Consider the following 5,528-nt stretch of genomic DNA (forward strand, 5'->3'; position numbering starts at 1 on the left):
CAACTGTTAGCTATCATAATTTTCAAGTTAGAAGTGGCTGTGAAATTTGGTGTCCCTGGAGTTATTTCATTATCAGAATACAACCCCTCTCAGCTGACTGTCCCATTCCCTCTGTAATGGTGTTGCAGCAATGCCGATGATGTAATGGAGCAGAGGACAGAGTTGGGACAAGAGAAGGAATTTTGTGGAACTCAGGAAAGCACTGTTTCTGGTTTAAATGTCTTGATATAGTGCCAGATAAATGGGCAATGAAATAGAGAAAATTAATCAGCTGGTGTATGTGGGATCTGAGACCATTGATGAGTAGAGCAGTGATGAGAACACCACAAGTTTTGAAGGGTATATGCTATTCAGGCAGAAGAAAAATAAAGTTCAAAAGTGGTAGCACCACCCTGCATGTGAAAGATGTGCCTTTAATCATAGAATCATAGAATGGCCTGGGTTGAAAGGGATCTTAAAGATCATCTAGTTTCAGTCCCCCTGCTGTGGGCAGGGTTGCCAGCCACTAGAGCAGGCTGCCCAGGGCCCATCCAGCCTGGCCTTGAATGCCTCCAGGGATGGGGCATCCACAGGTTGTCTGGACAACCTGTTCCAGTGCCTCACCACCCTCACAGTGAAAAATTTCTGCCTGATATCCAACCTAAATCTCCCCTGTCTTAGTTTAAAACCATTCCCCCTTGTCCTGTCACTATCAACCCCTGTATACAGTTGCTCCCCCTCCTGTTTATAGGCTCCCTTCAAGTACTGGAAGGCTGCAGTGAGGTGTCCCCAGCACCTTCTCTTCTCCAAGCTAAACAAGCCCAGTTCCCTCAACCTTTCTTCATAGGAGAGGTGCTCCAGCCCTCTGATCATCTTTGTGGCCCTCCTCTGGACTTGGTCCAAGAGCTCCATGTCTTTCTCGTGCTGGGGACCCCAGGCCTGGACACAGTACTCCCAATGGGGTCTCACAAGACCAGAGTAGAGGGGGAGAATCACCTCCCTCTCCCTGCTGGCTACCCCTTTTTTAATGCAGCCCAGGACATAGTTGGCCTTCCGGGCTGCAAGCGCACACTGCTGGCTCATGTTCATCTTCTTGTCCACCAGGACCCCCAAGTCCTTCTCCACAGGGCTGCTCTCAAGGAATTCTTCTCCCAGTCTATACAAGTACCTGGGATTGCCCCAGCCCGAGTGCAACACCTTGCACTTGGCCTTGTTGAACCTCATTAGGTTCTCATGGGCCCACTTCTCCAGCCTGTCCAGGTCCCTCTGGATGGCATCCCTTCCCTCTATTGTATCAGCTGCACCACTCAGCTTGGTGTTGTCTGCAAATTTGCTGAGGGTGCACTTGATTCCCTCATCTATGTCACTGATAACAATGTTGAAGAGCACCAGTCCCAAGACAGACACTTGAGGATCACCACTTGTGACCGGCATCCATCCAGACATAGAGCCGTTGACCACAACCCTTTGGCTGTGACCAGCTGAACAATTCTTTATCCATTGAACAGTCCATCATTCAAATCCATAGCTCTCCAATTTAGAGAGAAGGATTTGGTGAGGGACCATGTCAAAGGCTTTGCACAAGTCCAGGTAAATTACATCCGTCACCTTCCTTCGTCCACCGATGCCGTCACTCCATCATAGAAGGCCACCAGATTGGTCGGGCAAGATCTGCCTTTGGTGAAGCCATGTTGGCTGTCTCGGATCACCTCTTGGTCTCATGCGTGTCTTAACATGGCTTCAAGGAGGATCTGCTCCATGATCTTCCCAGGTCCCTTATCATCTCTTCCTTTCTTCATGTCATTCCACCAGTTTGTATACCATTTTGTATAAGTTCTTAAGTGTTTTCTTGATGCTATTTGCAGGTTTAAAAATTGGCTGTATTAGTGCACTGCTGTATTTTACAAGTAACTTTTAGTGTATTTTCATTTCTTTTTTCTTTCTGCTGATTAAGCTGTGTGTTGCTTTTTAACTGATGAATGAAGTAAGTTCTTTGCAGTGCTAACATTTAATGATAATTAGTCTATACGAAGAAGAAAATTATAGTTTTAGACCAGGAGTTCTAAGAAGCAGTCTTCTCAAAGAAAAAGAAAAATTGTGGGCAGAATATTTGATTTCAGAACTGTTATCCTGCCATTATAAACAACAATTTGCAGTAAGAAGTTTTTTATTTTGTTTAGACTCCTTTTAGAAGAAGCTATTTTTATTGGTTTGACTGAATCAAAAGATTGATAAAAGAGGGTGTAAAGCCTTTCAATTAGATTGCTTTCATTAAAACTTAGTCCCAGGTGGAAGTGACTAACGATTGTTCCTGTCTTGTGGTTGCCTAGTGATAATTGTGCCATAAATTAAGCTTCAGTCCAGATCTCATAGGCACGTACCTGCGTGGTGCACTGCAGTGGCTGGTAGAGTGCACTTGTTAACAAGTTTCAGCAAAGGCCAAGGGCAGACTAAACCTGGAAACAGCGTGTTTCACCTCAGGTGATGGTTGAAGGACTTTGGCAGAGTAGTGTGAGGAAGTCTGCACAGTTTATCTTAGTGTACTGTTCTGTTGAGAATGTACTTTGTTGGTCAAGGCTGTCCATTTATCTAAATGCAGTGGCTTTGCTGTAGAGTGGAATAGTTTGAGATATTTGGAAAATGCTTCAATTTATTCAGTTCAACTTAGTAATAAACAGAAGAATAGAATAAGGATAGAAACTCCCGGAAAGGTTTCTGTAGCTTACCTGTGGATTCTAATTTCTTTTACCCTAATGGTTTTCTGTTTATCAAAATAGGTGTAAACAGTACAGCGCATTTTAGCTTTGATTAATTTGGCAATTATATTACAAACTCAGAAATTAATTTATTTGATGTTACATGCTCAGTGTTATGTTTATTTGGTATTTTTCTTTATTCTTTCCTAGTATTAGCGTGATGGTGAATTTAATTGCACCTGCATGTCACTGATATGGTTTTGTTTGTGTTCCGTATCATCCAGTAAGACAGACTTATCTGTTCATTAGATGCATAAATTAGGCAGCAGAAGCAGATAATGCTGAAATGTCTTTTTTTGTTTAATTTTTGCATTGTTAGCATTCATATCATCTAGCGGTGTATTAGAAGGGGTGTGGTCAGTAGGTCGAGAGAGGTTCTCCTCCCCCTCTCCTCTGCCCTGGTGAGACCGCATCTGGAATATTGTGTCCAGTTCTGGGCCCCTCAGTTCAAGAGGGACAGAGAACTGCTGGAGAGAGTCCAGCGCAGAGCCACAAAGATGATGAAGGGAATGGAGCATCTCCCTTATGAGGAAAGGCTGAGGGAGCTGGGTCTCTTTAGCCTGGAAAAGAGGAGACTGAGGGGTGACCTAATTAATGTTTATAAATACGTGAAGGGTGAGTGTCAGGAGGATGGAGCCAGGCTCTTCTCTGTGACATCCAGTGATAGGACAAGGGGCAATGGGTTCAAGCTGGAACATAGGAGGTTCCACTTGAATATGAGAAAAAACTTCTTTACGGTGAGGGTGACAGAGCACCGGAACAGGCTGCCCAGAGAGGTTGTGGAGTCTCCTTCTCTGGAGACATTCAAAGCCCGCCTGGATGCGTTCTTGTGTGATCTGATCTAGGTGTTCCTGCTCCTAGATGATCTTTCGAGGTCCCTTCCAGTCTCTAACATTCTGTGATTCTGTGATTCCTAGTTTTGAGGACTAGTCCAAATTCAAAAGTTTTTGCAGATGTTTCCTTCTTTATTACTTCCACAAGAATATCCTCTAACATGTAGTGTGGGTAAGATCCTAATTTGCTAAATAGAGATTTCCCATTACCTGGCTTTCTAAGAAGGTATCTTTAAGTCCGTCGATGCTGGGTTTTGACACGGTTCACAACTGACCTTCCTTAATACATTACACAGCCTAGCTTTCTACCTTAAAACAAAACTCCTAAATTAGTCCTTAAAGGACTTCAAAGAGAGCTTGTTAAGTACCATTGTTTATGGTGGTTGCTACCACAGTCTGCAGATGCAATTGCTTCTCAGCTAATCTAACTGCTGCTGTTCTGAGCAGGAGCAGCAGCAACACCTAAAGCTGGCGCTGCAGCTGTGCGTACTTCACTGCCGCAACTGCCGAGATGGTGGGAGTGATGCATTCATTGTAGCACTTCCACATGTTTTGTTGGTCTCTTAAAATGGAAGTGGAGAAGCATCCAGCTGAACTTCCTTAGTAATAGCATTTGCAACTGTATATCCGTCTCTCTCTTTTTCTCTCTTCCTGTGTGTCATGTTCCAATTTAAATGTGGTTTTTGGTCCAAACTGCTCTTTGGACAAGCATCTTAAAGTTGTACTGTGTTTTTATTCAGGATGGTTTGTTGGTAACCGTAGGTGTCACTTTCGGAAGAAATTATGCTTGCTTAATCATGGAGGGAGATCACTGAGCTGTATTGCAGTACTATGGACTACTTTAAATTGTTTGCCTTTAATTAGCAATTTTCTACAAATAGAGAAGCAGCACTCTTAAAATGTAAACTGACTTATCAACTGTGTATTACAAATTAATATATTTCCCTCTGCCCATTCACTTTCTACTCCATGAAGAAAAAAAGGTGGTATGATGGCATGGTCTAGGCAAACGTCTGTCTTGGTGGTTTGGCATTTCTTGCTGGTGGGTGATGCCATCAGAAGAGCTCCATCATCCACCTTTGTGCCATTCAGTGCCACGCACTGGGGGCTCTGACCCGCTCCCTGGCATTATGGTTTCCCTCCGGGGAAGAACAGATCTTGGCAGTGAGGGATTTCCTGCAAGGGGTACTCTGGAGGGAGCAGGCTGGGGAGCCTGGGCTGAGCACAGCAGCACATCGCTGCTAAAAAACAGTAGGAAACAGTTTCCTGTGCTAATGTGCTGCCCCAAAGGCTTCAGTGAGGGAGTGCTGCGATGGTAAATGACTCTGAAGGGCCTTCTTTACTATCATTTAGGAGTAAACAGCAAAACTTGCCACTCAGTAAGCACTGTAATGTCAGTGTACAAGGTGGAGACAGGAGTTGGTGGGTGTTTCCTTTTATAGCTCTTAAGTATTTCATTTTCTTTTTTAGACCTTACTGACTATCTAGATGCTCTTGTGATTTCAAGGAAGCTGAAGAGGGCTTTTAAGTTCTTTCACCTTAAATATTTTGATAGTAAAGATGTTTCTTAACATCTGATAGGGATAAATTACAAAATTCTGAGGTTTGTGTGAACGTTATTGATTTCCTCTCCCACGTCTTAAATCCACGTGACTTTTAAAATGAAGAGGTGGCTGCATAGATCCACATGAATTTGCTATGCTTTCCTCCTAGGCTGAGCATTATTAATGAGTTACACCTTGCTGTGTGGTAGCACCACACTGATTAAACGAATTAGTAAAATGAGAGCTGCTTATAACACGTCAGTCCTGCAACCTGTGCTTACTGTTGATTCCTCTAAATGTAAAAAATCATTTATAGGTTGATTCCCTTAACATTGTATGTTTATCTGTGGTCTTTCTTTTGTATTTTAAAAGAGTAATAAAGCTAACTTTTTTTGAAAGTGATGTTTCTAACCAGC

Source organism: Pterocles gutturalis, unplaced genomic scaffold (genome assembly GCF_000699245.1).
Source record: "Pterocles gutturalis isolate BGI_N339 unplaced genomic scaffold, ASM69924v1 scaffold34892, whole genome shotgun sequence".
Lineage (NCBI taxonomy): Eukaryota > Metazoa > Chordata > Aves > Pterocliformes > Pteroclidae > Pterocles > Pterocles gutturalis.